Source organism: Quercus suber, unplaced genomic scaffold (assembly GCF_002906115.3).
Source record: "Quercus suber isolate HL8 unplaced genomic scaffold, Cork oak 2.0 scaffold_907, whole genome shotgun sequence".
NCBI lineage: Eukaryota > Viridiplantae > Streptophyta > Magnoliopsida > Fagales > Fagaceae > Quercus > Quercus suber.
Genome location: NW_027070331.1, coordinates 29,376 through 51,126, shown reverse-complemented (window position 1 = coordinate 51,126; position 21,751 = coordinate 29,376). Strand labels below are relative to the sequence as shown.

General features: G+C 36.2%; 1 pseudogene; it reads left to right on the top strand.

Annotated features, from left to right (window-relative positions):
• The first annotated feature begins 7,227 nt into the window (after positions 1 to 7,227).
• LOC112035239 (protein trichome birefringence-like 10) overlaps positions 7,228 to 21,751 on the top strand; it is a 29,813-nt pseudogene continuing 15,289 nt past the window's right edge.

Genomic DNA, 21,751 nt, shown 5'->3' with positions numbered 1-21,751 from the left:
AGAATTTAAGAGATTGTCATGGCAAGGGGAGTCATTTATCATTACGATAAGTGTCAAGTTTATAAATTTTCAATCGTTATATCTGACTCCCTAAAGTTTGGAATAAAATGAAATCGTTAGAATTATATTAATTATAAGTGTAATATCACATGTGTGATTCGTGTGTCTAAGTTTATGTATATGACTTGACAAAAATAATTGTCATTTTCTAAATCATTTTAAACTAACATAAAATGATGCATTTTTTATTAAAATAAAATTAAATGTAAAAAAACATTCCATTTACAGGAATGATTAAAAAACCTTACATAAACGACACCATTTTAAAACGAACTAGAGAAATGGAGTGAATGGATTGTAGTGGACCGATATGGACTGAGAATTGGATTAGATGGACTTAATGGACCAAAATGGACCGAATAGACCGAAATTGACTGAATAGTTTGAAGTGGACCGAAATAGACCGAAGTGGACTGAAATGAATTTAATGGACCAAAGTGGATCAAATGGACATAAGTGGACCAAATTGGAACAAATGGACCAAAATAAATCAAAATGCTACACTAATATGACTCAACAAAAGTGAAAGAAGGAACTACAATAAATGTTAAACTTCAACTGATATTATACAGATTTATGCTTTGATCTGCATTACCCATTGTTTCTTATCCCCTTTGGCCCTCTTTGCATTTCACTCCTTGTCAATGTCCTCTCAGAATATACTCGGATTTATAAGAGGAATGACAACATAGATAGGGTAGAGATAAGCTTCTTTTCTATAACACCTTTTCAAATATGGTGTATCTGCTTGCTCATATCCTAATCTTCCTAGCTCTTCCTTTCTAATAAACATAAAGATTGGGATTGGGTAGTTTACCTCCACATTGCCACATGCATTTCCTTTAGTTCTAGCTGCGCAATACTTGGTTTGGCTAAGTACTCGACCGGGACTAACCTGTTCAGGTCGGGCTCTAGCGTCGAGGCTAATTGGACCAGTCAATCAACACTCCTATTTTGTTCCTGAGGAATTTGCTTAATTAGGAATTTTTTTGAAGTTGCCCTATATGTCCATGACGATTCTCCTTAGATATTTTTTTCATTTTGTCTCCACTGGCTTCATATTCTCCTTAGACTTGCTTTGCAAGTTGTGAATCACTGTTCACAATAACGAGCTAAACTCTTAGTGCTTAGACCACCTTCAATCCAACCACTAAGGCTTCTTACTCATCTTCATTATTTGTAACCTTAGACTTAAGTGTTGAGCATACTAAAATTCTATGTTTTTCACTTTTCAGCAATTTGAGATTAAAGCTTAGCTCCACTTGCTTGGTTGTTGGAGGACTCGGATTGTCGGGCCTCTTTTGTTACATGGGGTTGTAGGCTTGTAGTTGTAGAAAAAACACATGGAAAATACAGTTTTGTATCTCATACAAAACATATGTAGCGAGAAATTAACGGATTTACTTCATTCGCAATTGATAACAAGAAAGCATACCTTGGTATAGTGAAATTCAAAACCAAAGATTAGAAGTCTTGGGAACACTTTTAATCTTCACTCCAATTCCACTTATGCCCAAGGAGTGTGGTCTCTCAATCGGTTTATATGTATGTGTTCAAGGGAGAATAAGAGAGTGGCTTACACTCACATACACACCATTTTCATTCATTACAAAAATCTATATGTTTCTATCCTTATATATAATTGATTATCTAATTGAGTTAGCCTTTTAGGTCATTCCAATTGGACTTTAGTATGTGGCTCGAAGTGGGACCAAAATAGACAAATAAGACACTAGCTCCAATGAGTTTTGGGCCTTTTTATCAACTTTTGACAAGTCTAAAATTACCATTAATTATATTTAATACCACTATATAAATATAATTTCACTCTAGGCCTTATTAGTAAATTATATTCCAAGACTTTATTATATATACAACACTTTCATTAAAATATTTGTAGTAATACAAAGTCATGAATGTTGATTGCCACTTTTAATATTATTACATCTTAATCCTTGAGTATTCGGTTTAATTTTTTAAGTTATATTTTAGTAACTTCTTACTAAAGTAGTTAAGCCTAACATTCTGAATAACCAAACCTATTAAATTTATTTCAAGAGAATATTTTATATCTCTGTTAAGAGATTATGAATTCCATCTTGAGAATATATGTTTCTTCAACATTAAATGTGGTTACTCAACATATTGAGATTTTGATCGTGACTTTAGATCTCACTCCTAATATATCAAAGCAACCTACACTTCATGATCAAGTTCATTATTCTATCAGGATTGAGAGTTCATGTAAATAGAAGTCGTGAGATTTATTATTCATTTGACAGTCGTTAGTAGAATAATAAATCTTACAACGGTCCAGTTCAATATGTTTTAACACTTAAAGCATATCAACTAAAAGTCTCCACTTTCATGATTAAGATCAAATCATCTTAATTGATATGTTATAGTCTTTATAGATGAAATGCCCAATTTCATCACCAACTACGAACTAAAATTCTGAGTTTACAAAAAGTTTGTGATTTATATCGTTTGTGACTAAATCACATAAATCACATATTATGTATCCATGGACTATATGATAATGTCCAATTATTCATGTTATCATTATTTTAAATAATAATAAAACAACTTTATTAATTAGAACATAATATAATACATAGCATCATAGAATATGATTAAAAGGGCACATATTTGGTCCTCTTCAAGTACTCCGATCTCAACTAGGTTCTCTAGTCTCTACCAACTTTTCTCAATCTTAATTATTGCTAACTTTGTAGCCTCTCTCAATTAATAGTGAGGATCTCCATGGTTTGCTGCCTTTCAAAGAGGCTACGTAATTAGTGTTCCAATGTGGATCTTGAGTTACAAGATGTTTCATTAAATGAAAATGAGATATCAGAAGAAAACATCACATTTGTTAGAGTTACTAATGAGTGGACATCCTTTCAAGATGCTTTGGCAAAGGAAATGTTTGAGGAAAATCAATCTCGGCATCATCATGTTATTTGAGACTTAGGTAAAATATCATTTTCGTCCCTAAACTATCACAAAAGTTCGTTTTTCGTCTCTAAACTTTCAAAAATTCGTTTTTCGTCCCTAAACTTTCAAAAGTTCTATTTTCGTCCATAAACTTTTCCAAACGTATTGATTTTCGTCCCTCTGTCTGATGGAGTGCTGACGTGGCTTTGACAGAGTGTTGATGTGGAAGGGACGAAAATCAATACGTTTGAAAAAGTTTAGGGACGAAAATAGAACTTTTGAAAGTTTAGGGACGAAAAACGAACTTTTGTGATAGTTTAGGGACGAAAAATGAACTTTTGTGATAGTTTAGGGACGAAAAACGAACTTTTGTGATAGTTTAGGGATGAAAATGATATTTTACCCTTTGAGACTTTATATTTATACTTTTATTTTGTAATTTTCTTATTTTGTAATTTTCTTATTTTGAATTTTGCATTATTTGAAAAACATAATAGAAATGGGAAGAAAATACACATATTTTGGGCATTAATCTGTCTCTCTTGATATATAACTTTTTAGTTGTTATGAACTTTAGAATAATTTTTTTGTTTGAGATTTTGAATGTTAAGATAAAATCCATGCATTCAGGTTTCCTCTCTAGTTGATATAAAAATTTTAGTTGTCAATAGTTGGCAAGATATTTTTTTAATTGTTTATGACTAAAGGTATTTAGTTATTATCTTGTCAATTGAATTATTAATATTACCTCATGTATTTATTAAAAACGTTACTAAAATTAAAATATAGAAGGATTAAGAAAAATAAGAATTAAAAAATATATTTTATTGATCTTAAATCCAAATTCAAATCCAAATTTAGGTATCCAAACAATGGAATTTCAAATGATGAATTTTAAATCCTTATTTGTTTAAAAAGAGCCAAACAAAGAATTTTAAAATTAAGGGATTTTAGATAAAGGTATTTTAAATCAATAGATTTCAAATCCAAATCCAAATCTAAATCCAAATCAAATCTAAATGTTGCCATCCAAATACAACCTAAGGACATTGGTTTAGGAAATATTTTTAAAAACTTTTTATAAGAAAAGAAAAAAGTAATTACTAATTTATTTATTTATTTTTTAAATATTTTTTTATGATAGTGATATCAAAACTTTCCTAAAATAGTTTACTAATAATTATCTTATAGACAACCGTTAATATGACCCTCTATGTAACAACTCTCATCTAGTTCAGAGTCATTTCACCAATAATGGCATTATAGTGGGGGAGAGCTCATTAATGCTGAGGTGCAAGGTAGATTTGTTTTCTGAACAAGTTCCTCCACCATTGCTGGTGCCTTTCCTTTAATGGCCTCCATTATCTCATCGCCTTTACCTCTTTAAGTTGTTCATCCTATTATGTGGAGGCTTTTGTTTCCTCTGCAAGATAAATCCTCATAGTTCTCTCTAGTGATTGTCGCTGACCTCTTGTCGGTTGATCTCCCATCTGGCTCTCGGTCTTATCATGCTGATTGGCCCCTTGTTCTTCGTTTCCTTCTCACTATCTCCCTTCTACGCTTGGTATTTGCGAATTTTGCACTCTTAGCTATATGGTGGAACAACTTCGGGAAGAAAGCTGTTGCATCAAATCTTGATACAAGAGTTGCTACATGTCTTGCGTCATATCTCTCACATGTTTCTCTAAATCAACAATCCTTGGACTATCTTCAGCATGATCATTTTGGGCGTTTTGACCCAGCTTGATCAGAAGTGTTGCTGATGTTTTGTTGGGTGTCCATTGGTATAGTTTTAGCCATACAATCTTTGTCATAGAGAAAAGTAATTAACGTTCATAGAGACAATGCCAACTGATGATGCGGCTAATTGTATTGTCGAACCGAAGCAAGATAACCAGAACAATTGATCAGTGAACTTAAAAAACAAAAAAATAAAGGGATACGAGACTTAAGAGTCGACATCCAGACTTGGCTTGGAATTAGCACTAAACAGAAAAACTACAATAAGTTAGCACCTAGGTGGAATTGGAGTCATTACTAGACCAAATAAACCAATAAGGTCATTTTTTTTTCTCATCAAATTATCAACTATCTCAAAAAAGAATAAAATAGTTTGCTTATAAAGAATCACTAAACTTTAGTTATAATAATGTAAGAAACTCTAATTGCCTTATTATGAAAATAAAATTTTTAAATATTAAAATATTAATAATCCTAATAAACTATATTATTAGGTCCTAAAATATTAAAAAAAATACAATTGACTTGCAAATATTAATTCTGAATAAAAATTTTCTTACGTCACCACATATCCTGGGCCAGAATCCTAAGAGTGGCAGCAGTTGTTGTCTTTCCTTACGTGCTGAAGTTGATTGGGTTGGGGTTGATGGAACCCACTATGTGCCCCCAAAGGCCCAAATACTTATCTGTCTGCTCGGGCCCAAGCATTAAATTTGAGCTGTCTTGTTTATCTTATCGTTATAATTAGAGCATTCATATCAGCTCTTGTAAATTCTATGCCTATTTTACATGAAAAAGCCTACTTTTTCTATTTTACCCGATCACTTTTACAATACACCCACATCAGTTTATCTATTTTCCACGTTTATTCAATAAAATATTCTCTATTTTACAATTTTTTATTATTACTCCCTCACTGCCCCTCTCTCTCACAGACCCACAGCCACCATCATCACCGCCCAGCCACCATCACCACCATCATCAGCAACCAAAACCCACACAAATCAACCAAAATGAGGATGAAAGTTGTGGAGAGAAAGAGAGGCAGCGTCTGTGATAGATAGAGAGGGAGCTGAGTGGCAGTGAGAGAGAGAGAGAAAAAACTATTAAAAAAAGAAATACAAGAGCTACAGTACCCGTGTAAATTTACACGGGTACTGTAGCTCGTTTATAGTTTTACACATATTTGAATGATTTTAAAAGAACTGATGTAAAGGGTTTTTGGGTGCAAAATATGTAAAAGTGATCAAAATGTGTATTTTACACATTTATAAAAGAGCTGATGTGAATGCTCTTAGTGGTGGGATATTAATTCGAATATAAAAAATTGTGATTGATAGTTTCAAGTTAGCAGGCCAAGCATGGGAGAAGAAACTATCTGGCTTACGTGGCTTCAATGCTAGTGAGTCGGCCCTAGGAGAAAACAACAAAGGAAACAAAACGCAGTAAAGCAAGAATTAAAATTTAAAAAAACATTACTCGGCAAAGCTTGAACGATTCTCTTTGGAACAATCTCGTTGATTACTAGCACAGTGGTTTTGGCTCCATAATAATAAATGTTATGCATGTGATTAGTATTACACATTTATATTCATAACATTTATGTGGGTTTCAATTAGATTAATTTGATGATTGAATAAGAGATGTATGGTTCAATTCTTATTTATACTAAAAATCGATTGGTATAATGGTTTAATGATAAAAAGTTATTATCAGAAGTGAACGTCATAAGTTGAAATTTTCTCAAAAAAAATTCGTAATATTTATAGCTAGCTTGTATACATGACTAGTTTGGGCAAAATTTCTTTCAAAAAAAAAAAAATTGGGCAAAATTTGTTAAATAGTACCATTTTAGAAATTTTTTTGGTAAATAGCATGCGGTTGAAGTTAATTAGTTAAATAAACTTGGAACTTGAATTTGTCAAACTCGATTTCTAAAAACAGTCTACTTAACTAATTAATTTCGTCCATGTGCTTCTTTCCTAAATTTTTTGCTGAATAGTTTGATATAATACAAGTGTTTTTAGACAAGAGCTTGTTACTTCAAAACATTTTGCAGCGTTAGTGTTATAGTCACAGACACAAATTCCATCCCTCTCTTTATATATATATATATCTCCGGAGACTACAAAGCCCCCCTGTTGTATCAATTCTAAAATCTCTCTCTCTCTCTCTCTCTCTCTCTCTCAAGTTTGATCTAAGTTTTGAAAACCAAATTCTCATTACCAGTTGCTAGTATTTGATCATTGTTCTATTTTCCAAAACCAATCTCTTTATAGTAATCGAAAAAGAAGAAAAAGTAAAAAGAATTCCTCCATGAATATTGCTTCGTTGCTTCCTTGAAAACAATCCCTCTCTTTTTAAACTGCCATTCATAGCTTAACAAAACTGACCTACGTACGTGCCAAGTAAAGCAGTTCAGGAAATTGGTTCAACTGTACTATATACCCCCATGACGCTTCTATATTTCTTGCATACCAGCCCTGCACACTTTGCCTTTGTTTTTCACTCAAATTTTTGATCTTTCCCACCAGAGAAACAATACCCAGATTCCATACTCAGCTCTTGACCTCAAATGTCTAAGACCCCATCAAAACCAGACCCTAACGCCAATCCTGTCTTTGAACTTTTCAAGAAATGTAAACGCTTTAAACACTTTAAGCTGTATGCAGGTGTTCTCGGATTCGTTTTCGCTAGTATCTCTGTGATTTGCTGCTACTTCTACTTGGATTATAGAGCTGTGGTTATAAGGATTCCATTTCAAGCACAGTCAGAGAGGTTCATATCTAAAGCGGCCGCTGTTGAGGACCAAAGGGTTGATTTTCTTGGAGAAAAGGCTGAAGAGTGTGATGTATTTGAAGGTAATTGGATGTGGGATGAGAACTATCCTCTGTATCAGTCCAAAGATTGCGGATTTTTAGATGAGGGATTTCGTTGCTCTGAGAATGGAAGATCTGATTTGCTTTACACCAAGTGGAGATGGCAACCCAAAGGCTGCAACTTGCCCAGGTTTTTATCAAAATGTTACTGAATTTATTGGTCAATGTTATTAGAATGTTACATATTGATTTGTTCAATCTTGTTAGTCTAATGTGTTGGGTGCACGTGACGGTGACACCCTTCAATTCAACGTATACATTTGTCAAAGCTCATTAATGAACTTGTTCTAAAAGTCTTCAAGTCAACCGTGTCTCTTAAGGAGACTTGACTTAGTCTTGTCTAACACGTTGAAACTAAAAAAGAAGAAAAGAAAGTGAAAGCTCAGATTTGTGTGAAACACACGAGCTTGTTTAGACCCTAAATTTAAAATTACGACTTAATTGCTTTTATTCTAATTTATCTAAGTGTGGAATAAGAGTAAATGAAGCACAATTACTGGAACTACTTTCTAAGCCATAAGCAAGTAAGCAACAATAAATGTAAAGCTTAAAGAATAAGGGAAGAGAGATGCAAACACAAGATAACACCAAGACGTGTTATAGAAGAGGAAACCGAATAACTTGGCAAAAAACCTCTCCGCGACCCTCTAAGTCGAAATTGATCCACTAGTGAATAAGTTAGAGTATACGAATAACAAAAGACCTTCTAAGTCTAGTCTATCCAATGTACTTGAGTCCTCCAAGCTCTTGCTACCAACAAACTTCTCGGAGTCTTGTCTTCACTAGCTTTTTGGATCCCGCAATATCGCCTGATTGCATTCACCAAGCCTTATCGACTTCTTTTGGCAAATCTCAAATTCTTCACAAACTCCAAAACACTCTTTACACTCTGAATATGTGTGGATTATGTTTGGGTACAAATCTACTCTCAAAGTATAATAATGGAATAGAGAAGAAGAAGAGACTACAATGATTTCTCACTAAAGGATGAGTAACTCTCTTTAAAATGGTGGGTGTGTTGTGTTGTAGAAATATCTTTAGGGTTTTCTCTCTAAAATAGCCTCCTTTACTTTTGTGGGTGAGGGTATATATAGTATGGGTGAAGGGTAAAAAAGTCACACTTAAATCCTTCAAGCATAGAGTTTCTTGGGTACCTTGCAAGATGGCCTGTCTCATGAAATACTCACGAAATGCAGCCTGACACTTGACTTTTCAGTTTCTAGCATGTGCTTCTCTCGTGGCCTTTTTGCGGGAACCTTTACTCGCGAACTTCTTGTGAGCTAGTCGCGAAACTACACTGATCTTCATTACATGCTTGATTCTTCACCAACTTAATACTAAACCCAATACAATGAAATCTCACAAAATACAAGGAACAAAATTATGCAATTACAACACTTTTTGTCATGGAATAAAGCCAACATAAAATATAGTTGTAAATCACAACTTTACAATATCTTCCTTTGGCTATTTCGTGACAAAACACTTAATAACAATTTTAAACTTAAACGTGAGTTTGGGAATAATGGCAAAACTCACTTACACCTAAATCTAAAACCTGTGATACACTTGAACCATATACACCTGTATCCTGAAACACTTGCACATAACAAATAAACTTCATTAAACACGAAACAAGTAGAATACAAGGCATGTATAGAGAACAAGTAAAATGTAATCAAGATAGACAAGAGATATGTGAACATAAAGCATAACTTGATCAAACACATGACAGTCATATGTAAATGACTACAATGATCATATAACAAAGCAAATAATCATCTGAACATGCAACCAATAAAGCACAATAACATAAGGATGTATGCATGTCCAACATATAAACACGATGCGATGAGAGCAACAAAGTATAGATACTAAACATAACTCAAATCACTATAAAGCAAACAAGAAAACACACATAATGTTAAACAAACAAAGTAAGGTTTTCTCATTAAAAGAAATGTCTTCTCCCCGTGGTATATGCATCTCTCTTATGGCTTTCTCCCTCAACGAATGTGCACGAGATAGAATTTCTTCCCTTAAGAATGTGCACAAGAGTTATATAGAAATGGCGATACACTTCGGTATACTCTCTTGTATCGTCTCTCATTTTTTATCATGAATAGACAAATGAATCAAGAGGAAGGAGAGAAAGAAAAAAAAGATATGAACAAGGGTATAGATACATGAGGGGTGCAAGATGAATGAGGAAATGAAGCTCAAACAAAAACAAAACACCTTAAAAAAAACACAATGCTATAAAGTATAAAGTAAACATGATATGCTAAGAATGAGGAAACAAGATATAGACTAAGGCATGATTAGGGTAGCAAAGGTGTGTGCATAAGGGTGCATTAAGTGTGCATATGAGATGCATGATCAATGCATGAACAAGCACTCATAGGGCAAAGTGTGTAAAACACACAACCAATGATCAGAACAGGATAAACATGCATAATCATGGTAATCCCCAAAAATTGGTACTTATTGGAGTCCAAAAGAGTGAAAAAAATGCTATAGAGGCATTTTATTAAACACCTAGCATGCACACCAAGAACAACTAAGTGTAGTAATGTATGAACATGGTGAGATCTACCCTTAGTACATGCTATGTTTGCCTCAATGGGCCAATATCCAAAGAAATCATCATTTAAAACAAAATTCAATAAAAAAGATTGACAAAAATTAAGTTTTCCAACCCTCATTTGAGAAAATCCTAATTATGAACATAAAACCCTTAAAAACATAATCTAAGGATTAAAATCAATCAAAAGTGTTAAAGAGTACCTTAGAAATATTTATGGAATGTAAAACACTTGATATTAGCTGGGTGTTGATGTAAAAGCTTTGAAAGAGAGGGTTTGGAGAGGATGAAGTCATAATAGAGTCACATGAGGAGTTTTGGACCAAAAACTCACGAAATATCCATAAAATAGTTGATCCGGGAATTTTGCGAGTTGTGAACTTGTGAGTTACTCGTAAGCTACTCGCGAAAGTCTCTGTCTGATGACCAAAAATGCAAAAAATGCATTTTTCAGCTTCACAACTCACAGCCAAGTCGCAAACTACTAGAGAACGACTCTAACCATTGTTTTTCAACACAAAAACAAGCTTGAAACATTGAAAAACAAAGTAAGTACAAAACTTAAAAACAAAGAGTGATGAAAAACACTTCCAAATACAAATAAAACGATCAAAAATCTTTTTGGTTTGATTCACATATGGTTGAGTACACACTCATCACATTTGAACACGTACAATCACACAAATGAAATAGGCATTCATTGAACATTAGCCTTGTGTGTTGTGTGTGTGAATCAAGTATGAACTAGTCTATAGTTTAGTATGAAATTTCAATGATCAATTCAATCAAGTTATATATAACTAGCACGAAGTCAAGTGACCTATCTTACAAGTAGAAATGAACATATATGACCCCCCCACCAAAGTGTTTACATGATTGAAAGATTTTCATTTGACTTCCATTTTTCATATTTTTGATCAATACAACTTGATTTTTGAGTAACGATGCCATGGAATTTTTTATATTTCTTTGATGAATAAGTCTTTGGCTTTAGCACCATTCATTTTGAATACAATTTCCTCCACATTTTCCTAGTCAAACTAGTTTTCGAAATAAGACTTTTTTAGCTCTTTCTTTTCTTAAAGATTGACGTTTGTAGACTTTTTTAACATAAAAATAAATGTGTGGAGATATATAGACATAAGTCTACGCATGTATCAAGATTAAACAAGACTATTGACCAATTATTTATGACAAGCTTGAAGATTTATTTAAAACAATCAAATGTAAACTTCTAGATTTCGCTCACACTTAAAAATGTGCATACATAATAAGCTAAATTCGTAAATGCACTACGCCATTAGTATGGAGGTACTAGGCCAAACTTACATGTGATATGTGCTCAAACAAACATAGTCACTTTTTGGATTTTTTACTTTTTATGCGTTTTTGGATTTTTACACACACAAAATAAAAGCATAAAAATAAGATCAACAATAAAAACAAAAACAATGCATATAAAGAGATGCATGATGCACAAATGCATGATAAAGAAGCATTTAATGCATGAAGAGTCATACAAAGATTGAAAGAATTAGATTAAGGACCAAAAGAGCATAAGCTTAACCATAGGAACCCTTCCTCATCTAAACGGAATGTTTGTTTGGCATGAGTGTCTCATGATAAGTGAAATGAGGGTTGGAAGAATGAGAACTGGAGCTGGAGATGCACACAGACAAGGAGGTAAGAGCATTAACCATATGTTTCAACAATTTACCACTTTCAATCAAATCCGGTTTAGCTTTCTTTACACAACTTCCAAGGAGTTCAAGTTTCTCTTTTCTTTTGATTATTTTAAGAGCTTGAAACTTAGAGCAATGAGGTCTTACATGACCAAAAGTACCACAATGGTGACAAACAATATGTTTAGGTCCATTAGGCTTTTTAGAGAGAGATCTGGCAATATGGTTTTGTTCTCTCCTCAACATGAAACATTGAGTTCTTATGTGACTAATCACACCGCAATGGTGGCAAGTAGGAACAAACTTAGGTCCACTCAAATCCCTAGGATGAGACCCAAACGAAGGCTTAGGCTTAAGAACCTTTCTCTCCACTTTTTGGTTTCTTTTGTGTGGAGAAATGTACACCGATTTGTTTTTAGAGATAGAACTCACAATAAGCACAAAATCGGGTCTCACAACATGATTGCAACAAATAACATCTTCATTTTTAACAATAGGTTCAGCAATCAAACACCTGGCATGCATCTTAAGAGATTCATTTTCACATTTAAGATCATCAACAAGTTTGTTAGACAAAAAAAGTTTAGCATCCAAATCCATATTCAAACATTCAAACTCCTTTAGTTTTTCAAGAGAATATTCAGCAAGTTTCTTATACTTTTCAACCAATTTGTTGGATTCATTAAGCTTAGCAATCAAATCATCCTTTGCACTAGTGAACATGCTTAATTTCTCATGAAACTTCTTAAACTTTTTTTTCAAGAGTTTGACATTTGAAATATTAACAACACCCATAGATTCATGTAACCTGTCATCACAAGCATGAGGATAAAAAGTTATAGAGGCATTTTCACAAACACATAGCATGTTACAATTAACAACATCCAAAACAATAAACAGAAGGGGGTCAAGGACCTCACTTAGGTAATTAAACCAAAACAAGTGTACTAGCTCTGATTCCAAATGAAAGCTCAGATTTATGTGAAACACACGAGCTTGTTTAGACCCCAAATTTAAAATTACGGCTTAATTGCTTTTACTCTAACTTATCTATGTGCGGAACAAGAGAAAATGAAGCGCAAGCAAGCAACAATAAATGTAAAGCTTAAAGAGTAAGGGAAGAGAGATATAAACACAATATAACACCAGGACGTGTTATCAAAGAGGAAACCGAAGAACTTGGTGAAAAACCTCTCTGCAACTCTCCAAGTCGAAATCGATTCATTAGTGAATAAGTTGGAGTACACGAATAACAAAAGACCCTCTAAATCTAGTCTACTTAATGTACTTGAGCCCTTCAAGCTCCTGCTACTAACGGACTTCTCGGAGTTTGTCTTCACTAGCTTTCGAATTTTGCAATACCACTTGATTGCATCTACCTAGCCTCACCGGCTTCTTTTGGCAAATCCCAAATGCTTCCCAAGCTCGAAAACACTATCTACACTCTGAATATGCGTGAGCTGTATTTGTGTACAAATCTCCTCTCAATGTATAATAATGGAAGAGGGAAGGAGAAAAGATTACAATGATTTCTCACTAAAGAATGAGTAGCTCTCTTTTAGAATAGCCTTTTTACTTTTGTGGGTAATAAGAGTATATATAGTATGTGTGAAGGGTAAGAAAGTCACATTTAAAATCCTCCAGGCAGAGAGTTTTGCGGGTACTTCGCGAGATGGCCTGTCTCGCGAAGTACTCACCTAGTACTTGACTCTTTAGCTTTTAGCATGTGCTTCTCACGTGGCTTTTTCACGAGAACCTTTACTCGCGAACTTCTTGCGAGCTAGTCGCAAAACAACACTGATCTTTATTGTATGCTTGATTTTTCACCAACTTAATATTAAACTCAATACAATAAAATCCCACAAAATACAAGGAACAAAATTAATGCAATTACAACACTTTTTATCATGCAATAAAGTCAACATAAAACATAATTGTTGTTAAGGTCCAAAATATCACAAATATTGTATTAAGGACCAAAACATTACAAAGTTGAAATTTAAAAACCATTTGGGCTTTCAAAGAAGGGACAAGGCCCAAATCTGCCAGTTAAGGACTACTTAAAATAAGTAGGAGGGGGTCTAAACCCATAAATGGGTAAGCTTTGGGCCTTAGGAAATAAAGGGAAAAGGGAAAAGGAAGCTCAGCCCAGCCTTTGTGAGAGAAATTTGCTGGGGAGCTTAGATAGGGAGCTTAACTAGGATACCTGGGGATATGCAGAAGGAGATCGGCTAGAATTGAGACAGCTCAAGGAAGCGTGCCTATGAATGCAAAGAACGAGGGTGGATATGTCCCATCAGCCACCTATGCCGCCCATGGTTTAGAAAAAAGGCTGGGACAAGGCCCAAATCTGCCAGTTAAGGACTACTTAAAATAAGTAGGAGGGGGTCTAAACCCATAAATGGGTAAGCTTTGGGCCTTAGGAAATAAAGGGAAAAGGGAAAAGGAAGCTCAGCCCAGCCTTTGTGAGAGAAATTTGCTGGGGAGCTTAGATAGGGAGCTTAACTAGGATACCTGGGGATATGCAGAAGGAGATCGGCTAGAATTGAGACAGCTCAAGGAAGCGTGCCTATGAATGCAAAGAACGAGGGTGGATATGTCCCATCAGCCACCTATGCCGCCCATGGTTTAGAAAAAAGGCTGATGACTTAGGAATCAGCACTTCATGAAAAGAAGTCTGGTACCTCAGGGAATGCAGGAAGATGGACCATGAAGTAAGGTGGCTGGGGATCTTTCAGTCTGACAGAGAGGAATCTGCCCATTTAGAGAAAATAACAAAGGGTGAAGTAGTCAAAAGGTGGGTCTGAAAAGTAGCATCTAGAAGTTTTGGAAAAAGAGAATTGAAAGTCAGCTCTTAGGACCTCCCAAAAGAGGAAGGTCAACTAGGGACTTTTTTTGGGGGGCGGGGGGAACATCAAAAGGGAAAAATAATGAGAAAATAAGGAAGGGATCAGCCACCAATGTTGCTGACACAACATTGGTTCTAGTCAACAACGCATTCAATGCCATGCTGTTGAAGTTTGCCACCTTGATCTTGGCTTCATCCCAATCGGCCAGTGCTTCCTTTGGCTTAGTCCAGCCAATCTCTACAGCTTGCCACACCTTTTCATCTAAGGACTGCAAAAAAGCTCTTGTGCGTACTTTCTAGTATGCATTTTTAGTCCCATCAAATAAAGGAGGTATAATTAACGACTGTTCTCTATCCATGACAAACATGGGTCAATGGATCAAACACAGCAAAGATTAAAACCTAATCAAAGTGTGTCTGCTCTGATACCACTTGATAGGCCACAAATTAAATTGACCCATTGTGATAGAAATTAATTAATTAATTAACCAAGTTATTAATTAATCAATTTATCATGCAAACGCGTGGTAGCACAAACAAATCACCAAATAACTAAATATGTAGCGGAAATTAAATGACACGATGATTTGTTTACGAATGGGGAAAAACCTCGCGGCAAAAACCCTACCGGGTGATTTTCAGGTCACCACTTCTGAAACTCCACTATTATCAAATCAAGCGGTTGCAAGTAAAGGAATCCCAAGTATCTTACCAACCTACAGTTGAACCCTTACCCCAATACCCAATTGGACTTGATCTGTAGTGACAGTTCCCACCTTTGATGCACGGCTCCCAAGTACGTGACTAACTAATGGCGAATCCTAGTACACGACTTTAAACACCAACTTGAAGGAGAGGTTGACTGCAAAGTTCTTCAGTTCATCCTACATGATGAAGATTGAGAAGATGCTCGGTCACAAAACCCTTTGGTGCAAAAATACATAGCAACTTCTTCAGAAGAGATGAACTAGGGCAAAAACTTTGTCTCTGGTCACAATTTGCTTGAACAGAGTTTGCTCAATGCTTGTGCAACTTGTGAACACTTTGACGGCCCTAAAAAGAATCCTTTTATATGTTTAGGGTTAGGAGAAAAGAAGGCCCAAAACCATATTCACGGATCCCAATAAATTAAATCAGAAAATCTAATTTTATAATTCTCAATAGATATCAGGTGTTGAGGAGCTATCGAGAAGGTGTCGAGATTTAATGAATTCGCACTTCAGCTTGTTTTTTCTTGGACAGACTTGATGACTTCAACACTTGATCTTGAAACCTTGTTTCTTGAAATATTAAAAACACCTAGAACTACCTAATTACAAATAGAGTGCGTTTTGTCAAAGGATTAGCCAATTTACATAAATGAATGACATATGTTCTTAACAAGTGAAACACATATGTCCTAACAGCATCCGAGGAAAAAAAATAAGATTTTGATTTGTTACAGAAAATAAAAGATAAAAAGACGAAGAATATCTAAGTTTACACGTGTGTGAGCATAAACCTGAGCACTTCATTATTGCTGCTGTTGTTGCGGTATTAACGAAGTAGTATTAATTACTCCAGGCGGCATTCTGTCTCTCACATCCAACGATGGATCATCAATCCTACGGATGATGTTTTTCTTTAGAATCTGGACGGGATAACTCCCACCCATTTTCTGGCCCCTCTATAAAGCCTCAAAGAAGACTTTCTCTCTTCTACTTTGTGATTTCTTACTCTCCAGTGAACCCAAACGTTCAAGCTCATCCTCTTCAAATCACACATCTCATTTCTGCAAAAATTTGCACAAATCCTTCCAAGGATTTAGGGATCACTACACAATCCTGTTTGTGTAAGTTTTAATCTCCTCAAACCTTCATTTTCTCTTCGGCTAGCTTCTTTGACCTTCGAATATTCACTCCCCAGTCACCGCATTTAGTGTTTCTCATTTTTTATTTAACTAAGATGGGTAGATTCAAGTATATGGTGGATAGCCCCGCCTAGATGGAGGAATTTAGGGCAACATATCACATACCTTAAGATGTGGGTTTGAGATATTATCCTCTAGAAGGACTACTAACAGATCAAAGGGTGGGCGAAGTTATAATCCCCATCATCGCCTTCCTAGAAGGGGGAATGACTATCCCTATGGGTCCTATTACCAGAGACTATCTCCAAAACCATAGTCTTAGTCCTGACCAGTGTGCGCCCAACGTCTTTAGGATCTTAGGAGCAATTGAGGATTTGAACCGTCACTTAGGCTTGGGACTCACCTGGCTTGATGTGGTACGCATGTACGAGTGTCACAGCTAGAAGGGAGCGGGATATTATCTTAAATCCCGATCCGACATTGTTAGGCTCCTCTCCTGCCTTCCCAAATCTAACAAAGGGATGAAAGACGATTATTTGATCGTTTCGGGCGCGTGGCATAACGGTCTTCATTGCCCAACCCAACCAGGAGAGCCAGGTGGGCCATCTTAGATTTAGGTCTCCTAACAACAGATTTAGGATCTTAGTTTTTTAATAATTTTTATTTTCTTTGTATCAATATTTTCAAGTTTCTGAATGTACTTAATTATGTTGTGATGTAACAGATAGAGAACACGTTACTCCTTGGCTTAACCTCACAAACGTTGCCACGCTCAACTACCTATTAAGATCAGAAATTTTTGTAAGTGAGGACGAACAACTCCAAGCTGTTCCTCTTATTCTCGGCTACGATCTGAAGCCGAAAGATTTTTACTCGGTTAGCAATGCTATAAGGCAGGGAGATTATCGTTTAAATCGGGTAGACGTCTCTCGGCCAAATTTTTTTTCACCATTCGATCTTCCTCCCGTACCACATCCAAACCCACAGGGTATACCACAGCTCATTTAACCGGTTCAACAGGTTCCTCTGGAAGTAGCTGCAGAAAGAGAAAGAGTTGCTTCTTCGACCTCTTCGCTTAAGGAACAGATCGATCAGTTCAAGTTTGAAGAAGAAGCTTCAGGAGGGGTTCAGGTCGTTCAAGTTTCGAATGCCAAGGAGGAGATTGACAGGCAATCCAGTGCTCTCCCTCCTATTTTGATAACTGCTCTTCCAAATGATTCTTCAGAAGAGGAAGACATGGAAAGTCTTAAGGACTTGATAAAGAATAGAAATAAAAAAAGCTAGGGCCAAAGAGACTAGTACGTCTCAACCAGTTGTCAGTCTTCCTTCACCACCCCCTCAGGTTCCTTCTGATCTCGACTTAAAGCAACTACCAGATCTGAAGAAGAAAAGGCCCTTCGCAGATAATGAAGAAAAGGAGGTGGCACCTCAAAAAGAAGCCAAACAACAGAAAGTAATAAAGGACCAATGAAGCAAGAGGGCTTCGTCCACCGATAGCCAAGATGACCTTCTTGCTGCTGAGGTGCGCCGAAGACCGCGCACCTGGTCCCTTAAGCTGGAACTGGATGATGCCCCTATTCCCTGGGATACATCCATCAGAAATTATCATAGGGGGAGGGTAGGTTTAGTTGCTGAAGCCCTAGAGCAACCACTTCTTATTCCGAAGGACATGGAGTCTTACAGGCGCTTCAGCTAATATGAACTTTTCTTATCCCTCAAAAGGGATTTAGCCTTGGTAAGTGAATTAATCCACTTCTTCAGTTAAAATATTGATCTTTTTTATTCGCTCCTTTTTCTTTGCTTTATATTGAAATTCTTCATTCTACTATGTAGATTACCCAGCAGGTTTATATGGCCGAAGAGTGGAATAAGAGGACTTACAATGAAGCCCAGGCCGAGGCCCACACTCGGTTTGAGGTTGAAAAGTCTCTGGCAATCTGAAGGAAGATTACTCTCAGCTGTCTGAGCAGCTGAAAGAGGTGACAAAGGACAGAAATAGCCTTAATGCTAGCTTGAAGAATGTTACAAAGCAAGCCGAAGACCAGCGCAGCCAGATACACATGCTTGAGACCAATCTGGAAACAGAGAGGGAGTTGGTGCAAGGTCTTCGAGCTGAGCTCTAGAAGGCTAAGGAAGCTGCTTAATTGGCCGAGAAAAATGCCCTGTTGGCCAAGGAAGCAGTGGAGGCTGAGAGAGAGGTAGCATATAAGCTTGGGGGTGGAGGAGATCCAGATTAGACTTACTGAGGAGTTCGCAAAGGTCTGTAGAGAGTACTGTGAAGTAACTTGGGATAAAGCCCTCGATGCTGCTGGGGTCCCTTCAGAGTCCAACTTGAGGCTGCCTGGGGGTGTTTACTATTACCCTAACATTTGCGAACTCCTAGAAAATTCGGAGCAGCGTATAGTCGACCAGATCCTTCCTGATCCTATTGAAGCACCCAAGGAGTCTGGTCAGGCTAGTGGGACGGGTAAGCAATCTGAGGAGGTTCAAGAAGAAAGTAAAGATCAAGCCCCAGATGCTGCTGTTGCTCAGCCTAACTAGACAGTTGACTCTTTGGCTCCTCAAACGAAGACTTAGATGTCTAAAAAAATTTTATTTCGTACTTGAATTAGTTTTTATTTTTTATTTTTTATGTAAGGGATTGTAATGTGTTTTCTTTTTAATCAATGGAATTGTTCTTTCATTTTCTATCTTCGTTGTACATGTTATGAAATTTACTATTATTGCAAATGACTGACTTGTAGTTAATATAACATAGGCAAACTTAACAATGATATCATATTAATGACGCAGACAATTTACTCAAATACTGGAAGAAAATGATTGTATAAGAATTATTAACAAACACTAAAGGCAAAGAATGATATGAAGATCTCACAGTTTTGCACGATGAGATTTATCGTAAGCTAGCATTTATTCAGATACTTAAGTTTAAATACTTAGGAGAATTGTAATGGAGTGTTAACTAACCCAAATCGTTTGGTCCGAGGACTTCAGGCAAGATTGGATTTAAGTTTAAACACTTATGAGAATTGTAATGAAGTGTTAACTAACCCAAATCATCTGGTCTAAGTACTTCATGCATGATTGGATTTAAGTTTAAACGCTTAAGAGAATTGTAATGGAGCGTTAACTAACCCAAATCATCTGGTCCGAGGACTTCAGGAATGATTGGATTTAAGTTTAAACACTTATGAGAATTGTAATGGAGTGTTAACTAACCCAAATTATCTAGTTCGAGAACTTCAGGCATGATTGGATTTAAGTTTAAACGCTTAGGAGAATTGTAATGGAGTGTTAACTAACCCAAATTATTTGGTCCGAGGACTTCAGGCATGATTGGATTTAAGTTTAAACACTTAGGAAAATTGTAATGGAGTGTTAACTAACCCAAATCATCTGGTCTGAGAACTTCAGGCATGATTGAATTTAAATTTAAATACTTATGAGAATTGTAAAGGAGTGTTAACTAACCCAAATCACCTGATTCGAGGACTTCAGGCATGATTGGATTTAAGTTTAAACACTTAGAAGAATTGTAATGGAGTGTTAATTAACCCAAATCATCTGGTCCGAGAACTTCAGACATGATTGAATTTAAGTTTAAACACTTAGGAGAATTGTAATGGAGTGTTAACTAATCCAAATCATCTGGTCCGAGAACTTCAGACATGATTGGATTTAAGTTTAAACACTTATCCAAAAACTTTATATAATAAATTGGCATATTGATCAAAGAAAAGATTCGATTAATAATAGTACCTTTTAAGGTTGTTTACATTCCAGGGGCATGATATTACATGATTATCTAAATCTTTCAAGAAATACGCCCCAATGCCAGCCCTTGAGGTAATACGATATGACCCTTTCCAATTAGGTCCTAACTTGGTCCACTCGTATCAACACCAAACTCACAGCATAAAGAGCCACGGCAATGTAGGCAAATAAGACTTCATCTGGCTCAGGACTGGACATAATTGGTGGCCAAGCTAAATAGTCTTTAAGTTGTTAGAAAGCCAAAGCACACTCTTCAGTTCACTCAAATCCTTTTCACTTATTGGTCAGCGAGAAAAAAGGCCTACACCTGTTTGCCAACTGCGAAATAAACCTATTCAAAGCTGCAGCCATTCCAGTCAATTTTTGGACCTCTCTGGGATTTCGAGGAGGTTGCAAATTGTTGATGGCCTTTATCTGGTCTGGGTTGACCTTAATCCCCCTATGGGTTACCATGTAACCTAGGAATTTGCCTGATCCAACACCGAATGAGCACTTAGAAGCATTTAAACCCAATTTGTATTTTCTGAGAACTTCGAAAATGTTTTCGAGATCTTTCACGTGCTTTAAAACAATTTTGCTCTTCACCACCATGTCATCTATGTAAATCTCAATACTCTTACCTAATTGTGGCTCAAACATCCTTGTTATCATTCTTTGGTAAGTGGACCCTGCGTTTTTCAAACCAAATCGCATCACTTTGTAGTGGTAGTTCCCAATAGGGGTGACAAAAGCAGTCTTTTCTTGATCGTCCAGGGCCAATGGTATCTGGTGATAACCTTGGAAGGCATCTAGAAAACTCATCCGAGAATGGCCGACAGTGGCATCTACTAGCTGATCAATTTTAGGCATAGGAAAAGGATCTTTAGGGCAAGCCTTATTTAATTCAGTGAAGTCTACATATACTCGCCATTTCTCATTCTTCTTCTTCACCACCATAGTGTTTGCTAGCCACTCAGGATAAAAAACTTCTTTGATAGCTCCAGCTTGTTTGAGCTTTGTTACCTCCTTCCGTACTGCATCAGCATATTCCCTAGATGGGCACCGAAGAGGCTGTTTCTTAGGGTTGACTAAAGGGTTGACATTTAGGTGATGACATATGAATTCTGGGTCTACCCCTGGGGCTTCATAAGCATTCCAAGCAAATACATCGATATTTCTCATAAGGAATTCTACAAGCGCATCCTTCTCCTAGAGATGTAATTGAGACCCGACCTGAAAGAACTTCTATGGATCATCTCTGATGGCAACCTTTGTCAACTCTTCACATCTCACACCCTCGGTTGAGTCATTGATATGCGGTGCAGGATGTTTTGATTGCTAAAAATCCCTTTCAGCATGGACCGAGGACTTAATCTCAAGTTTATGCTGGATGGTAGCCACCAAGCATTGTCTCGC